This window comes from Calypte anna, chromosome 6, assembly GCF_003957555.1.
Source record: "Calypte anna isolate BGI_N300 chromosome 6, bCalAnn1_v1.p, whole genome shotgun sequence".
Classification (NCBI taxonomy): domain Eukaryota; kingdom Metazoa; phylum Chordata; class Aves; order Apodiformes; family Trochilidae; genus Calypte; species Calypte anna.
Window position 1 is genome coordinate 14,673,803 of NC_044252.1, and position 16,728 is coordinate 14,690,530.

The window sequence follows — 16,728 nt, forward strand, 5'->3', positions numbered from 1 at the left end:
ACTGATCTCAGCTTTTTTGAGTTTTTTTGTTTGTTTGTTTGTTTGGGGTTTTTTGTGAAATGCTGTTTATGAAGATACTGTGATCTTTTTACTCAGATTTTTTGTTCCACTTTTCTTGAAATTTGTTGTAGAAGCACTCCTAAAGATTATAGGGGTTCTGTTAAAGACTTATTATTCTGTATTTAAATTCCTGGCTTCTATTAGCCTGGTTATGTCTTGTCTCAGTTTGTAGGAGTCATCTGGTGCATATCTGCTCAAGTCCTCTGCTGAAAACTAAACTGGAGATCACCCATTAGCTCCAGTTATCTCAGTCTAAGCATTGAATTTGTGCTGCCTTATATCAGGATCCCAGGGATCCTTCTTTAGAAGAAGAAAGACATTGGCTCAGGGCAGAGCCTCCTCAGTTCTGTGGAGGGGAAGAATGTCAAGGTTATTTAGCATATGGCTGTTTGGTTATATTTGGGAGTGGAGTTTTCTCTTGCTACTATCTTGTCCTTTCAGCCTCTGACCTTCATCTTCTTGTGAGTCCAGTCATTATTGATAGAACCAAAACTGCAGTGCATGTAAATGTAGGGCCAAATTCTGCTGATACTGAGAGGAAAATAGGATTTTAGTGAAGAGTTTGTCTGAGGGAAGCCAAGTGGCCTCCTTCTCTTCCATCATTGCCTTGTTGGTGGGTTGGTGCCCACCAGCATGTTTGGCAAAAAGGGCTCTCTGCCATTTTTATGGGAAGGGTTATAACTGCTGGAACAAATGAAAATAAGTGAGCTGGAGGCTGTCTTGGGGATCTGGTGGTGTAGCTGAGGGTGTCAGAACTGGCAGTGGCTGAGCTTCTCTCCCAACTTCTGAAAGCAAGAATCCCTAAGCATCAGCTGTTTCTTTGGGTCTGCTTCATTGAGTGCACTCTGCCTGTTTCTCAGGCAGAACCGTAGATGATGGGAGGTTTTTATCTTCAGCATGCTGCTTGGGAAGAGCTGCTGCCACTGCCTGATCCAGCCCTGTCCTCTTCACACTATTCAAGAGTATTTGGGGAGGAGATGTCCTGATATGGTTTGGTTTTTTTTTTCTCTCTCTCTCTCCCCTCTTCCCCCACCTCAAAGATCAATCCGTAACAAGTCAACTTTGACTAAAGCTTAAATTGCAAACCCACTTGTACTGATGTTTGGATTTCCATCTCAAGAATCAGAAGACCACAAGATAACTTTTGAAGCTTAGCAGAAAAGTTGCATTGCTCTGATCCATCATGTTTAGTTGGCCATTTTTGAATCATGCTCTTTAAACTGCTGCTGCAAAATTATTCTAAAGTTCCTGCTGTATTTGTTAATTTTGCTTTGGTTTGAATACACATTTGACTTCCAGATGGGATTTAAATGATGGCATTGAACACTCAAAAAAACAGCATCTAAGAGTAACTTTTAGAAGAAGATTAACACGGTGCACTTAAAATTGCATACTAATTGAACACTTGCAAAAGAAGAGCAGTCCAATACAGATATCCCATTTGAAATTACTACACAAATTTCCCATATTTGTAATTGCAGGTGATATTGATGCTAGATGAGACTGAAAATAAAGTTTGAAAGAAAAAGTGTTTTTAGAGTGGAACATTACCTCAAAGAACACTAATGGGGAATTTACTTTCTGGGATAGGTTATCTTGTGTATATAAACTTAGAAACTTTCAGTGAAAGCTTTGGAGAAATTTTAGATAAAAATATCTGCACCTATGTTGGAAGGTCACAATTTTGCTGCAGAATCCTTCTTTTATTAGCTAGTGTAAAAATAGCTTAAGCTATGTAAAATAACAGGATAGAATTAAAATCATATTAATAAGGTAAAAACTGCATCTGTTGTCTGGGTTGTGATCAAGGCGTTTCTTGAACCTTTTGTCAGTGTAAGGCACTGACTTATTCCTGTCTTGAGAATGGCTCCTTTTGACATTTTCCCATTGTCTTGTTTCCTATTAGCCCAGTGAAAGGTGTGTTGAACCTGCCCTGCCTGCTATGGGTTCTGATGTTTGCTGACCTTAGTGTGATTGATCTCAGTCTCATTTGCTGTCTCCAGTGGTCACCAGTACACAGTACACCATTTCTGGTAGGATTTTTTTGATCAATAATACACTTAACCTACTAAAAGAGTTGAAAATTAAATTATTGAATTCTACCAGCTGTATTCTTGCCTGAAAAAGGCATACTGTGCCAGGTTCTTAGATCCTTTAGTACTTTGTAAGTCAATAGGACAGCTCTAGAATAAAAAAATATTTTAATGAGATGATGACAGAACTTGGCAAAGAAATAATGATGAGTTAATCAGGAAAGTTCTGCGTTTTTGTAACAGTCTATTCTATGGTGTCTTAGTAAAGTTATATGAAATAGTGTTCAGAGCAAAGCATCAGTAGTTCTGTGTGTAGATACAGCCTTAATTAAAAGAAAGCCCCCAAAAGATCTTCCTCTTGCCCAATCACAATTGATCATGTAGTAGAATGCCTTTATAATGAAATTATTCATTTGGAAATGCAGAGAGGTATACCACAGGAGCCCATTCTTTTAGGGCAACGTTGTGATTTTGTTAGAGCTGTGAATCCTTTGTGTGGTGTACTGCTGGGGACTCTCGGAAGAACCAGTGGTTTGTGAGTATATGACTAAGGGAATGGCAGTGAAGCTCCTCACTGTGCAGTTATACAGTAGAAAAAAAACTTTTACAAAGGACAAAAGTATCTCCCAGTGGGTGGGATGGGTTTTCTTCCAGCCCCCAAACCAGCATCTGCCATAGGATATCCAGTAGAAAGAATGATGTCTTAGTGGAGAAGCCTCAGACTTCTCCTGTAGCAAGAGTCAGCTCTGGTAACTGCATTGCTGGGAAGGAGGGTGTTCTTTGGTGGCAGAGACTGCATGAGAAACCCCAAAATGTCACTCACTGTTTAGGTCTCCCTGTTTCAATTCCTCTGGGGGAGGGTGCTGATCTTGCTTTTCCTCGGTCATTGATTTATGCAGTTCCTTTAATCTCACGTGTTTCTTTGGCAGTAGAACAACAGCATGGCTCCATGCATATTCATAACATTAATTTATTAAGTGACAGTGAGGCAGATAATTCTTGGAGAAAGGTTGTGTGGCAACATCATGCATCTGTTCATTGCCACTAATACCATCCTGCTGGAAAATCATGTGCTGAGGAAGCCTGCTAAATGTCTTTGAAGTGATAACACCACTCAACTCAGTGTTCTGGCTCTGTGTTTGCCATAGTCCGAGTATGAAAAACTAAAGAAGGTCTTAGGATCCTGAGGGATCTGAAAGGTACGGAACACAGAGGGGTCTATTCCCTCCCATTCCCTGCCCATACTCTCTCAAGCTCAGGCTCCTCTCTTTTGCCCACTCCTTGCTTTGCTGCTGTCCCCCTACGCTCCTTTACCCCCAGCTCCCCACCTGCTCTTCAGAATCCGCGTCCATCGGGTGCTGGGCAGAGCCATGGAGCCCTCTCCTGAGTTGGCCCTGCTGCAAGGGGCCCTTAGACACCTATCCCTATTGGCATCAAATCGGGTATATTTGTATACGTTTGTATACATTTGTTCCTTATCGCATGCGTTACTGCCTTTCCGCTGTTCTAGTAAACCTATTTCTGTTTTAATTTCCAACTTTCAGCCTCTCCTCCTTATTTCCCTTTTATCTTTCCTTTGAAGGGTGGGAAGGGAATGGGGGAGGAAAGAGAACAATTCTGTCCTCAGGTTTTTGGTCCACCCCAAGTGCTAAGTAATGACAGTGTTACATATATTTTTCACAAGAGCTGTACCTTTCCCTTTTGGATTTGGTGTTTCTTAAAACTATACACATTATGAATGGGCAGCTTGTGGTATACTAAAAGTCAAAAGAAGCAAATACTGGGTGCAGTTCTAGCCACATAACACTTCCAGTCTGAGCTAAGAAGCTAAGTTGTAAGGGGGAAACAGGTAGTGATAAAGTTGCATTGTTGTGTACTTAAGAAACATATTTAAAACAGAACTAATATGGCTTTCTTTTAAAAAAAAAAAAAAAAAAAAAAAAAAAAAAAAAAGCTGGGCAGGATGTGGCAGTGGTCTCTGTAGCAGATAGGGCAATGGAAGATGTATTTGAACATGGAGAGCATCAAGGCAATGTTCCTTGTTGAAGGGATGGGGCATCTGTATGTGCACTGAGCTCAAACACAAGACATTCACGCTGTCTTGAGTTGCCTTTGCAGTGAGTCACAAGTGCTGTTCTGTGGTCACCTGTCTACGTTGTGTTTCAGTACCTGGTGGGGTAGAATCATTAAAACTTTCTGCCTTTGTTTAGTGAGCTTACTGGAGGCTTAAAAAGTAGACTGCTGCAGCTGGTTGTTTCTGGTTTTTTTGTTCCCTTTATGATACTCGTGTACACCAGACTGTACTCATCCTGCTGTGTTTTTTCTCTAATCAATTTATGAATATTCAAAAAAATAGTTCTCACATCAATGATTACTTTTTGCTTCTCCATCTTCTGCTTATTCCTTACCTTCCATTCAGTCTTCTCCATAATCAGGACTAAGAACAATGTATTTGCCTTTCCAGTTACTTTTTTATTCTCGGTACTCAGGTTTGTCCCAAAAAGATTAGTAGTCATCCTTATGGGGGGAACACCATCAGGATGCTAAACTTATATTTTTAAAATATATGTTATACTTCTGTCCTTTGGAAAATTATTTGTTTCTACTGTATCTCCTGGAGATTTGTAACATTGATTCAGCGGTAAAGCCTAATGAAGAAAATCATCCCTTCAGCAACTCTTTCTGTAATACTTCTACTATACAAAAACTCTATTTGTATTGCCATCTTTAAGCAAATACATATGATTTTATTACTGATAAGCCTTGGTGGGTATTTTTCAACACCTGATTTTGGAGTTGTGGGGTGCTGATGGGCAATAAGTTGTGTTTATTGATATTCAGCTTATTCCTCTTTGGTGTTCTCCCTTTTCTTGCTGGTGCTTCTCTGCTCTAAACCATCACCCATCTTGCCTCTGTCACTTGCTTAAAGTGAATGCATTTTTCTCTATTTAGGACTTGAATTTGAAATAGATTGCAAGGTGCAAAGCAAATTCTTTTATTGTCACTTGCCCAACATCTGAAGAGAAGTGTTATATCAAATATGGTGAAATATTTGACACTGAAAAGAAGTAACTTTCTGCAGATGTTTTCCACCATGGTGTTTTGTCTTGAACTTTCACTGATGGATTGTTACATTAGCTGCTTTAAGAAAATCCTGTGTAGTTTTAAGAGTTGGAAGCATGTACCTGTGTACCCTTTGATTTCCAGGTCTGCTCTGATGAAAACCTTAAGTGCATGGACAGTGGTCCTGCCAAACCAGGCTGATAGATGTGAGGCTGCAGACATTACCTCCTCATTTCATGGTCCACACTGGGAGCTGGATGCTTGAGTTAATTACAGTCCTAGGGCTCAGTATTTTTTTTTTTTTACTCTTCAGTGCAAAATTCTTTACTGGACATGGGCAGGAATATAGTTGTCAAAGATGAAGAAAAGGCTGAGGTATTTAACACCTACTTTGCCTCAGTTTTTAACAGTAAGACAGGTTATCTTGAGGACAGCTGGCTTCTGGAGCTTATAGAAGGTGACAAGAATCTAAACATCCCCCCTGTAATCCAGAAGGAAACAGTCAGTGATCTATTGAACTGCTTGGATCCCCACAAGTCTATGGGACTGGATGGGATCTACCCAAGGGTGATGAGGGAGCTGGCAGAAGAGCTCGCCAAGCCTCTCTCTATCATCTACCAACAGTCCTGGCTCACTGGGGACATCCCAGATGATTGGAAGTTGGTGAATGTCACGCCAATCCACAAAAAGGGCCGGAAAGAGGACCCAGAAAACTACAGGCCCGTCAGCCTGACCTCAGTGCCTGGCAGGGTTATGGAACAGATCATCCTCAGTGTAATCACACAGCACCTGCAGGATGGACAAGGGATTAGACCCAGCCAGCACGGGTTTAGGAAGGGCAGGTCCTGTCTGACCAACCTGATCTCCTTTTATGATCAGGTGACCCGCCTGGTGGATGAGGGGAAGGCTGTGGATGTGGTCTACCTGGACTTCAGCAAAGCCTTTGACACCGTCCCCCATAGCATTCTCCTGACAAAGCTGTCAGCCCACAGCTTGGACAGGAGCACCCTGTGCTGGGTTAGGAACTGGCTGGAGGGCCGGGCCCAGAGAGTGGTGCTGAATGGGGCTGCATCCAGTTGGCAGACGGTCACTAGTGGTGTACCCCAGGGGTCAGTGTTGGGCCCAGTTCTATTTAATATCTTTATTTATGATTTAGATGAAGGGATTTAGTTCATCATCAGCAAATTTGCAGACGACACTAAGCTGGGGGGAAGTGTGGATCAGCTGGAAGGCAGGAGGGCTCTGCAGAGGGACCTGGACAGACTGGAGAGTTGGGCTGATTCCAATGGGATGAGGTTCAACAAGGCCAAGTGCTGGGTCCTGCACTTTGGCCACAACAACCCCATGCAGCGCTACAGGCTGGGGACAGAGTGGCTGAGAGCAGCCAGGCAGAAAGGGACCTTGGAGTTTGGATTGACAGGAAGCTGAACATGAGCCAGCAGTGTGCCCAGGTGGCCAAAAAGGCCAATGGCATCCTGGCCTGTATCAGGAACAGCATCGCCAGCAGGTCCAAGGAATTGATTCTTGTACTCAGCCCCTATACTCAGCACTGGTGAGGCCACACCTTGAGTACTATGTCCAGTTCTGGGCCCCTCAGTTTAGTAAGGATATTGAGGTCCTGGAGCAGGTCCAAAGGAGGGCAACCAGGCTGGTGAAAGGACTCAAGCACAGATCCTATGAGGAGAGGCTGAGGGAGCTGGGGCTGTTCAGCCTGGAGAAGAGGAGGCTCAGGGGAGACCTCATCACTCTACAACTACCTGAAAGGAGGGTGTAGCCAGGTGGGGGTTGGTCTCTTTTCCCAGGCAACTCTCAGCAAGACAAGAGGGCATGGTCTCAAGTTGTGCCGGGGGAGGTTTAGGTTGGACATTAGAAAGAATTTCTTTACTGAGAGGGTGATCAGACATTGGAATGGGCTGCCCAGGGAAGTAGTGGATTCTCCGTCCCTGGAGATATTTAAAAAGAGACTGGATGTGGCACTCAATGCCATGGTCTAGTAACTGCAGCAGTAGTGGATCAAGGGTTGGACTTGATCTCTGAGGTCCCTTCCAACCCAGCCAATTCTATGATTCTGTAATATAATTTTCACTTTCTACCCCTCTGGGCACCTTCTGGTTTGCTCTTTAGTGCTCTTTCCCTGTACAAGTGAGTCACTGTTCTCTGCTACCCCTGTGGCTGATACCTGACAGTGTACTCTGGGACCAAATGAAATCATTAATATGTGAATTGGGGAGTTCAGGTCTTCTTTGAAGTGAAGCTGTGATCATGGTCGGGGTTTGGATTTAACATTTCTTTAGCTTTAACCTCCAATTATATTGGCTCACTGATGCTTTAATTGTGTGATGTAGGAGCTGGGCAGGAAAGGGAAAAGAGAAATTAATGTTGTTTCCTATTCCTTAAATAAAAAACTCCAGACAAATATTTCCTGTAATTTAAACTAAAAAAAAAAATAGTTTTAAATATTCTCAAGTGTTAATAAAAAGGGCAAGTTTTGTTCTGCATTGCAATCATTTTTCTGAAGGTTAAAATTTTAACTGGTCAAAGCAGAGACAAAATGAAGCAACCACTAAGAGATCGAACAAATCAAGCATAACAAAGCAAACAAAAACCATGAGAACTAATCAGTGGTAGATGAAAATCATTTTATCATCAAGACAATAAGTAGTTTTTTCATTTAAATATAGTCCCTAAGTTTGAATCTGCTTGTCATTTGATAACTAGAATGCTAAATTGAATGGAATACATTACCTTGCTATTTTTTAAATCTTTAAACTGATATTTTAATTATATTTCTCTTTAAATCACATTCTATTCCACTAAGTTTATGTTAGGAAATCTTTTAGTATGGCTACTTATTTATGAAGCAGCACCTGAAGTGTTCTATTATGGTTACATGAGATTTTTTTAATCCTGTTACTGCCTGGTGCTGGGGGATGCTGGGTGTTTTTCTCTGGAGTCTGGAATAATGCAGCAAGCTAGGGCTAGTGGCAAGTGAAGCATCACAAGTTGAGGATGCTTTTGCTGATGGAGGATCATGGATTGGCTCAGTCCCAGGAGTTCTGATTTCCTAACTTCTGCTGAAAAGCAGAACCGTGACGGAAGAAAACAGTAGTGGATATAGTCTGACTGGAGAATTTGAATGCTTTCCTTTTTTTGCTGTGCAAATTACAGATTTTCCATGAGAAATCCCTACACTGGAAAACTTGTTATCTGTGTTGAAAGAAACTGGAGCAGCTTTTGGTGCTTTTTCATTAAAAAGTTAATTATTTCTGACAATAGCTTAGAAACAGATTTTGTGTCCTTTTTTCATTTCTGTCAATATCAAGTTGAGTGACTGAAGTATTTAGTCTCAGCTTTTACGGATTTATTTCATTGGTTTCTCATTGCCTAGTAAAGCTGCTGATGAAAAGCAGTTATGTTGTTTATTTTTTTAACACAACATGGTGGGCAAAGATTTGGGATGTGTGAACCAGTCTGAAACTTCATACATTTTTTGGACAGTTTCTCTAGTGACTTTTCCTCCTGCCTGTTTGCTTGGATCCTCAGCTTTATAAGGAGACAGAGGAGTCCAGCTTCCACAAATTAATTACTGTAGAGTAACAGGTCTGCTTAGCATTAAATCACCTTCTGTTTGTTAAATCACCTCTTGTTGCTGGTGATGAAACTGTTGGGTGAGGTTGTGAAGAACAGGCATTCCTCATTGTCTGCTTGTATGGGTCCATGGTGGAGCAATTTGGGAAATGCTGGGCATGAAAGGTGTATTTAGTGTTTGACTGGATGCAAGCCCTTCTTGAGCTAAGCCACTGCTCATTCCTGAACCTCCCTGAACAGTGTTCAGTGTTCAATGTGATGGCCCTACCTTGGTTTCCTTTTGCTTCAGGCAGCGAGCAGGCTTGAAGGCAAGGATTGTCATCACCAGTGGGTTATCAAGGTTAAAAATAAGAGCACTCCTGGGTCTTTGTTGTGTTTTGAGGAAACCTCTGGAGTCCTCCGAGGGTGGTGGAAGTCTTCTTGGGAGTTCTCTCCTATTTTAAACCAGGGAGATTTTTGGTAGATGAGTTGTGGTGGAAATAAAAATCAGTAAATTGAGTCACTGCTTTGATTCAAATGACAATTTGTTCCTGGATTTATGATAAAAAACTGAAGAACTCCTTAACTTTTCAGAAAGGACGAACTAAAGAGTTGATACAAATCCATCTTTCTAAGCAATGCATTGGAGCTGATTTAAGGATGGCAAAAAAATTATAAGTAATCTGTCTAATAGTAATCTGTCTGCATAAACTTAGCACTTCATCCAATAGCTAAAACTGCTTTGAGTCATCAAGTATTTAAAAAGAAAAAAATACATCGTAGAGAAACAGACTTTTCTTAAGAAGCAACTTTTCTAGTGAAAGATTAAACATAAAGTGGTAAAGAAAAGCAAAGGTGAAAATAAGTAAAAACGAAAAAGCCTAGACCACTGATTTTAAATTTTTTCTCTAATATTTGCCTTGACATTTTAGATGAGTCCAAAAGGAGTTTATGTTGCAGCTACAGTGCTTCAGCATTTGAAAAGTGAAGGTTAATGTGGAACTAAGAAAACAGCCTGCAGAAAGGGTTATTCTGTCATATGAATAACCAAATTGATAATATGTTCTGTATTCAGAGAGGAAAGAAGTTGAAAGCTTGTGTTTTGATCCAAATCACATTAATGACATCTGTGTTCTCATCTGAAGACAACAATAGCAGTCAGCCAGACTGCAGATGAGGTGCCAATAAGTGGTCTGGGAAGCCTTACCAACCAAACTTACTGAGGCTGAGGAAAGAGATGGTTGATAGAGTTTTAATTGAGGTGGATTTATTTTGGTTTGTTTGTTTGTTTTTTTTTGGTTTTGTTTGGTTGGTTGGTTGGTTTTTGTTTTTGTTTTGGTTTGGCTTTTTTGAGAAGTGAACGCCTCAGTCTAGTGTTAATTTTCAAAATACAGTATTTTCTATCCTTTTTTAAATTAATATCTCTAAAGACACTGTACTGAGAGCTCTGTGTCTTCTATCGTTTTCAGCAAAAAATGGAGGAACAGTAACAAGTTAAGTGAGTTCATACATTGCTGGTTGAAGTGCCCTAAAAATTGGAACAAACTGAGAATAGTAACTTCAGATCCTGTTTAGAGTGGTTTTAGCCTAGTAACAGTTAAAAGGAAAAACATTGTATCTACTTCTGAAAAGGAAAAATATAGTATCTGCTTCTGTTACTTTATTTGATGTTTTCTGCTCATTTGTTTTGGAAAGCAGCTATGTACTATAACTTAGAAGCTGAAATAAGAGTAGTTTAGTCGAGACAGTTATTTCCAGTGGCAGAGAAGCTGACCCTGTATCCCTGTGTTTACTTTGTCAGCTCATGAATAGCTGTGCTTGGTAAGCTGGGGCTTAACTGCTCTATACTGTAAAACCAGGTGAGTTACCTGTATCAATGAATGGAACAAAATCTGGCTGGTGACCTGTCATGGGTGGTGTCCCCCAGGGTTCATCTTCATTAGTGATTTGGAAGAGGGGATTGAGTGTACCCTCAGGAAATTTGCAGATGACACCAAACTAGGTGTCATTTTGGGACAGTCTGCTGGAGGGTAGGGAAGCATTACAGCAGGACAAGGTTAATTGTGTGAGGTTTAACAAGGCCAAATGCCAGGTCTTGCACCTAGGTCATAACAACCCCATGGTGAGCTACAGACCTGGGGATGTGTGGTTAGAAAGCTGTAAGTTAGAAAGGGAGCTGGGGGTATTGGTTGAGTTGACTTAATATGAGCCAGCAGTGTGTGCAGGTGGCCGAGAAGGCCAATGGCATCCCGGCTTGTATTAGGAACACTGTGGCCATCAGGAATAGGAAGGTGATCATCCCTCTTGAGTTCTGTGTTCAGTTCTGGGCACCTCACTATAAGAGGGACACAGAAGTGCTGGAGTGTGTCCAGAGAAGGGCAACAAAGCTCCTGAAGGGCCTGGAGCACAAGTCCTGTGAGGAGAGGCTGAGGGAACTGGGGATGTTCAGTCTGGAGAAGAGGAGGTGAGAGGAGACCTCATTGCTCTCTTCAGCTCCTCAAGGGAGGTTGGAGTGAGAAGGGAAACAGCCTCTGCTCCTTGGTGCAGTGTGACAGGATCAGAGGAAATGAATGGAAGCTGTGACAGGGAGGTTTAGGCTGGATGTTAGGAAACATTTTTCATTTTTTCACTGAGGGTATTGGAATGCCCCAGGACAGTGGTGGAGTCACCATCCCTGGAGGTATTTAAAAGGCATTTGGACCTGGTCCTTAGTAGTTAGCTTACAGTGTTGGTAAAAGGTTGTACTGGATGACCTTGGAGGCCTCTTTCAACCTAAAACATTCTGTGATTCTGTGATCATGCTTCTGCTTATTGTGTGCAGTGTTCCTGCTGGTGTGTGCCCAGAGTGAAACAAGATGATGTTAAAGGTCCCCTCCAACCCAAACCATTCAGTCCCCTCCAACCCAAACTCAGCTCCTTTGGATAACATTTTCTAACTTTTACAAATTCCCAAGATAGCTTCAGATTTTGATCTTGTTCTTCAGTTATTTTTACCCTTTTCAATGTCATCTTCTGCATTTATTTGTAAGTCTACTTTAAAATTCATCTTCTAAATAATTAGTGAAGATATGAAAGAACACAGGACGCATCTCTTCAGAACTATACTTGAAACATTCTTCAGGTTGAAAGAGGACATTTTAAAAAGTACTCTTGTGCTTTTTTACTTGATTTTGAAAGTAAGTTCAGTTTTTCTGAAGAAAATCTGTATCGCTGGTAGAAGCCGTAGTAAAGATATTTCATATTTATGTGCTAATCTAGTTACTCTGTCAGAGATGGAAATTAGGTTTGTTTGACATGATTTGTACTTTACAAATTCATGCTGACTGTTTGCTATCTAATTTATTATCCCCTAGGTGACTGTGAATTGATGAATAATGTGTTCTCGTATCTTTCTGGGTAGCAAAATCAAGCTTAGGGATCTCTAATTTCTCAGTTCCTTCTTCTCATTTTTAAGATTTGTCCTTCTCTAGTCCTTAGTAAGATCCTGAATCCTCTTTCAGTTTGGTGTTTCCTTCTGTTAGTTGTAAAATAATGGAAAGTAATATTTACTTAGCCCTATTGGTTAAAATAATTCCTAATAAAATTAATATTCTTTAGCCATTCTTCTTTCCCCACTTTTGGGACATGAGCTTCTAAGCCTGGTTAGCTGCCCTAAATACTTGGTCATACTATAATATTTGTGAAGAATGACTCCAAAAATCTATAAGCATTTTAGACCTTGGTATAGTATTATTTATCTTTCCTATTAAGCAGTTGTTAGTACTTTCCTTTGTCTCTGCTTGTATAGTACTTACGATACTGCCATTTTTTTTTTTACATTTTGAATTTTTCTGTCACATTGATAAGCTCATTAATTCATCCTGCAGTTGCAGGATCACTACATCCAGCACAGGAAGGGAACAGGAACTGACAGTTCCTATTCCTAGTGGAGGAAAGAAGAGATGTCAGTGTGTGATGGCAGCCCCCACTTGGATGGTATGTGACATCAGAATGACTTTTTTTTCTTTTTTTCGTTAAAAGGAATTTAATTTTTGGTCCCCAGTACTCATACTGGGACACCTTTCTTGAATTAGAATTGCACATCTTCTCCTTTGTACAGTCCCCTCCAGAAATGGCCACCCTTTCCCCTTTCTTGTTGTCACGGTTTAACACTGACCCGGCAATTAAACCGAATAACAGACGCTCTCTATTAATCTCTCTCTCCTTGATAGAGAAAGGAGAGAGAATAAGGGAGAGAGACTTATGGGTTGGAAACTAAACTACACAACTTTAATGAAACAGTAGTGATAAATAGGTAAAATTACTAAATATATACAAATATACAGGAAAATGGAAACCACATTCCTCCCTCCTTTCCCCCAATAACTCTCACGTCACCACCGAGGCTGTAGGGCAGCCCTGGGAAAGTCCAGGCTGGACTCCTGGAGTCGGCAGCAGTTGGGAACCGGAGGCAGGAACACACAGATATGGGCTGGCACGGATCAGGAGCACAGGCAGACGAATGGACAGGATCCTTCCAGGATGCCGGGTGAAGGAAGGGAAGCAGGAAAAGATCTGGCTCGGCCCACGTGATGCCTCAAATTTATAGTGAGTGTGACGTATATGGGATGGAATACTCTGTTTGGTCAATTCTGGCATCTATCTTGTCCGTTCCTCCCTAAAGGAGGGTTCAGGTGGGGCCTCTGTGTCCTTGGCTCTGCATACCAGTCTCTAGCAGTAACTATAAACATCAAGTGTTATCAGTCCTAGAAGCACATACACTGTCTGAGAAACTTGCTGTTAATTTCAGCAAATGCAACTACTTACAAGGGACTTAGCTAAAAGCAAAAGTACAGAAACAGAAAATCACCTTTATCCTGGCCCAAACCAGGACATTCCACCCCTTATTCCATACCATTTGCGTCATGCTCCAATCATTACTAACTCTTATCCTTAAACACATCTATACACAAATTACTACTATCTCTCAGTGCTAAAATTCATTAAGTAATTCAGTCTACAATTGCAGATGTTCATCTATTGTAGCAGATTCTCAAAAGAAGGACCAGTCTTCACAGTTCATGTCCATGGTCCACAAGTTGCAGGTTGCAGATGGTAATTTCAAGGAAGTTACTGGATGCCAGCCGATGAACCTAGTTTTGGTTTCATCACCACAAAACCATCCTGAAAAACACTCATAGAACACTGTTAGTTTATGCAACAGTTCACATAACAATAGTTATGGTGGGATACAAGTTCATGACTCCCAAAGAGTCCATGCATTACTGATTAAACTAGACAAGCAGAAATTAAGAATTCTCACCTAGTGTTAGATTCCCTTGTGGTACACATTGTACTCCTCCATCTTTCATCATCACCCACCAAGTGTGTCCAGGCCCTTGAGCGAAAGCAACCCCACAAATGGGTTTACCTTTGCCCGAGGCAGGATAAATCCAAACTGTTTTCCCTAGCAGATTCTTCTCATGCACCACAGGCACTTTGTCCCCATCTACTGTGTGTAGAAGATCTGACTGAGCAGGACCAGCTCGATTGATGGAACCCCTGGTATTAACTAACCAGGTGGCTTTTGCTAAGTGCTTGTCCCAATTTTTGAAAGTTCCACCACCCATTGCTTTTAAGGTAGTTTTTAACAGACCATTGTACCTTTCAATTTTACCTGAGGCTGGTGCATGATAGGGGATATGGTATATCCACTCAATACCATGTTCTTTGGCCCAATTATTTATGAGATTATTTTTGAAATGAGTTCCATTATCTGACTCAATTCTCTCTGGTGTACCATGTCTCCACAAGACTTGTTTCTCTAGGCCCAGGATAGTGTTCCGGGCTGTGGCATGAGGCACAGGATATGTTTCCAGCCATCCTGTACTTGCCTCCACCATTGTAAGCACATAGCGCTTACCCTGGCGAGTTTGAGGCAGTGTGATGTAGTCGACTTGCCAGGCCTCCCCATACCTATATTTTGACCATCTCCCTTCATACCATAGAGGTTTCAACCTTTTAGCTTGCTTAATTGCAGCACATATGTCACAATCGTGGATAACCTGCGAAATAGAGTCCAAAGATAAATCCACCCCTCGGTCACGAGCCCATCGATATGTTCCATCCCTGCCTTGATGACCTGAAGCATTGTGGGCCCATTTGGCCAAAAACAGTTCACCTTTATGGTCCCAGTCCAGATCTATTTGGAACACTTGAGCAGCCTCATCTGCTCGTTGGTTGTTTCGATGTTCCTCAGTAGCTCGATATGAAGGTACGTGGGCATCTACGTGACGCACTTTTACATCAAGTTTCTCTAACCTAGTAGCAATGTCTTTCCAGAGTTCAGCAGCCCAGATAGGTTTATCTCTACGTTGCCAGTTGTTTTGCTTCCACTGCTTTAACCAACCCCATAAGGCATTTGCTACCATCCATGAGTCAGTATAGAGATAAAGTCTCGGCCACTTTTCTTGTTCAGCAATGTCCAAAGCCAATTGGATGGCTTTTACTTCTGCAAATTGACTTGATTCACCATCTCCTTCATCTGTTTTTGCAACTAGTCGTGTAGGATTCCATACAGCAGCTTTCCACCTTCGATGGCCTCCTACCAGACGACAGGATCCATCAGTGAAAAGAGCATATTGTTTTTCATTCTCTGGTAGCTGGTCGTATGGTGGGGCTTCTTCAGCCCGTTTTACCACTTTTCCTGGTGGCATTCCAAAGTGTTTGCCTTCTGGCCAATGTGTTATTGCTTCTACAATTCCTGGACGATTAAGTCTTCCTATCCTAGCTCTCTGTGAGAGTAAAGCAATCCATTTACTCCAGGTAGCATCGGTAGCATGATGGGAAGATTCTCTACCTGTGTACATAAAACCTAGTACAGGTAATCGTGGCACTAGGAGGAGCTGTGCTTCAGTACCAATCACTTCTGAAGCAGCTCTAACTCCTTCGTATGTGGCCAGTATCTCTTTTTCAGCCGCTGTGTAGTTGGCTTCGGAGCCTTTGTAGTTTCGACCCCAAAATCCTAGAGGTCGGCCTCGAGTCTCTCCTGGAGCTTTCTGCCAGAGGCTCCATGAAGGACCATCACCTCCATCTCCGGTGTAAAGAATATTTTTGATGTCTGGCCCTGTTCGAATTGGTCCAAGGGCCATTGCCTGTACAATCTCCTGTTTAATATTCTCAAAAGCAGCTTGTTGTTCTGAGCCCCATTTAAAGTCTTTCTTCTTCCGGGTAACCTCATAGAGAGGTTTCACAATCTGATTATAAAGAGGAATATGCATTCTCCAGAAACCAACAGTTCCTAAGAAGGACTGAGTTTCCTTTTTGGTAGTTGGTGGGGCCATAGCAGTTATTTTGTTAATCACGTCCATTGGGATGTGGCGACGTCCATCTTGCCACTTAACTCCCAGAAACTGTATCTCTTGTGCAGGTCCCTTAACCTTGCTCCTTTTAATAGCAAAACCAGCCTCTAGGAGGATTTCAATTATCTTCTTACCTTTCTCGTAGACTTCCTTTGCTGAGTCACCCCATACAATGATGTCATCGATGTACTGTAGATGTTCTGGAGCTCCACCCTTTTCCAAGGTATCATGGATCAGTCCATGGCAGATGGTAGGACTGTGTTTCCACCCCTGGGGCAGTCGATTCCAAGTGTACTGGACACCTCTCCAGGTGAAGGCAAACTGTGCCCTGCATTCTGGTGCTATAGGAATAGCAAAAAATGCATTAGCAATATCAATAGTAGCATACCACCTGGCTGCCTTTGACTCCAGCTCATACTGAAGTTCTAGTATGTCCGGCACAGCAGCACTTAGTGGTGGTGTAACCTCATTCAGGGCACGATAGTCCACTGTCAGCCTCCACTCTCCATTTGGCTTTTTCACTGGCCATACAGGACTGTTGAAGGGTGAATGAGTCTTGCTGATCACTCCTTGGCTCTCTAATTGCCGGATCAGCTTGTGAATGGGGACCACAGCATCTCTGTTGACACGATATTGTCTACGATGCACTACTGAAGTAGCAGTTG